The sequence below is a fragment of the Merops nubicus genome, unplaced genomic scaffold (genome assembly GCF_000691845.1).
Source record: "Merops nubicus isolate BGI_N331 unplaced genomic scaffold, ASM69184v1 scaffold3385, whole genome shotgun sequence".
Lineage (NCBI taxonomy): Eukaryota > Metazoa > Chordata > Aves > Coraciiformes > Meropidae > Merops > Merops nubicus.
This window is the reverse complement of record NW_008608790.1, coordinates 17,723-19,680: the sequence shown is the minus strand read 5'-3', so window position 1 is coordinate 19,680 and position 1,958 is coordinate 17,723. Positions and strand designations below refer to the sequence as shown.

At 47.9% G+C, this 1,958-nt stretch overlaps 1 protein-coding gene across 1 annotated transcript in view; it reads left to right on the top strand.

Annotated features, from left to right (window-relative positions):
- The window catches only part of LOC103773000 (myosin-7B-like), a gene marked incomplete at its 3' end in the record, with an annotated part of 18,383 nt that overhangs the window by 406 nt on the left and 16,019 nt on the right, over nucleotides 1–1,958 (top strand). Inside the window, exon 2 of the mRNA XM_008940352.1 lies at nucleotides 623–646. The remainder of the gene's footprint in view (nucleotides 1–622; nucleotides 647–1,958) is intronic.

The window sequence follows — 1,958 nt, the reverse complement described above, 5'->3', positions numbered from 1 at the left end:
TGCTCGACCTGTGCAGCCTGGAAGAGGTGCTTTAGATCCCTCTTTATCTTCTCTTCCACCTTCAACACCCCACAGATCTTCTTCTTAAGCAGCATTAAAAGAATGGAGTAAACCTGCCATTTCCCATCTTGCTTCTTTTAAGCCTTGCTTTTCACCCTTTTCTCCTTTTTTTCTCCCCTCTTGTTCTTTTTGACCCTTTTCTACCTTGTGCTTTTCTTGCTCTTGTTTTGATTCTTGCATTTCTTTGGTGCTGGTGATTTTTGAGCTGCCCTTGCAATTGCTTATTTCTTCTTGATACGTTGAGGCTTCAGCCTGCTTTTCCCTTGTAGAAGCAAACTGGCTGCTTTAGGTATCAGACAAGCAACACTTCAGCATTATTTTCTTTACTCTTCTTTGGGTTTGGATTTAACTGTTCTTGCTTTTTGACGCATTTCTTTACTTTCTTGAGCTAATCTCTTTAACAACTTTTTGGCATCTCTTGTAAAGTTTAATCCTTCCATTTTTTTCTTGGATGTTTTTTTTTGGCACTAAATGGTCATGCCCTGCTTTTCTGACCATGCTTCTTGTGGTTCTTGCCTGGCTTTTCTGGGTTTCTAAAGACAATTTTCTTTCCTTTCTCTAGGCAGCTCTTGCCACTAAAACTGGGGTAAGTGTTGTAGACTCCTAATCTTTAATTCTGAGGGCAGAGTTGTGCTGCACCACAGAGCTGTGGGAGGATGAGGAGGAATGCCTGTGTGGGGCCTCTGCCTTGGGTCTGAGAGCAAGGGCTGCCCCAGCACCTGGGCAGCATTGAGCTCTTTGCTTGGCTTTCTGTCTCCCACCTTCCCATAGTTTGAAGCTTTGGTGTTTCATCTCTCAGTGACTTTCTACCTTTCTGACTCCAACCTTTCCTTCAAGGGACCGTTACTCTTCAAACCCTCGTTTCTAACCAGCACAGTGTTTGCCTGGGGGTGGTGTGGGTTCCTTTAAAGATCAGGTGAAGCCTCTGCTCTCTGAGCCATTAGTGTTCCCCAAAGCCTCAAAGTCCAGCTGGGAAGAGCAGCAGGGGAAGAGCTCTGGGTGCAGATCAGGGCCCTGAGGATGCCTGGACGTGGCACCCTCTGCAAAGACTTGAGCTGGCTTGGCTCACCACACTGCAGGCAGCTGATGTCCTTCTCTGGGGAGAGTTTCTGAGGTACACACTTAACTACAAGGAAAAAAAGCTGAGAAATCCAGCAAAGGTTCAGTCCTTGGCACTGCCAGCACCCCAAGAGCTCAGCAGCTCAGTCGTGCATCCATGGCCCTTGTTTTGTCTGTCTGAGCACTGAGGCACAGCCAGTAGCACACTCTTGGCTGGAGGGTGCTTATTAACATGTGAGTCCCAGACCACTTGGGCAAACTTGCTAAGAGTGAGGTAGCTGAGGGGGGCTGAATATGTGGGTCCTGGGACAGCCCATGGGGCAGCCCTCATTGAATCTCCCAGGCCAGGCAATTTTAGGTCCATCTGAATTTGAAGAGAGCAGATCAAAGGATATCCAAGTGACAAAATTCAGCTAGTAAAGCTGTGATTCACTGCTGCTCCCTGTCTCCTTTGCCCTTCACATGCCTGGAGCTTCTGAGGTGAGCAGGAGTGGGCCCAGCATTGAAAAGACAGCACAGCTCATGGTGGGCAGAGCTCAGAGCTGGTGTTCCCCACCTAAGGAAAGCCCCGTGGACTGTGATGTGTCACAACATGGACAAAAGCTCTCCTGGAAAATCCTGTGGATACTCTACTGCTGTTGTCACACCCCACTGTGCTTTGTGTGTCTTGGCACGAGTCTCTTGCTTCTCTCCTTGAAACTCTTGTCCTGATTTGTCTGCATTAGGTGGAGGCTGTCTTTTTATCTTTGAACTGTGCATGTGAAACATGAATGGGAAAACAAGGTTACAGGAAGATTAATCTTGGGGCTTGCTCAGGAGAGCCCCAGTGAGTTCAGCAG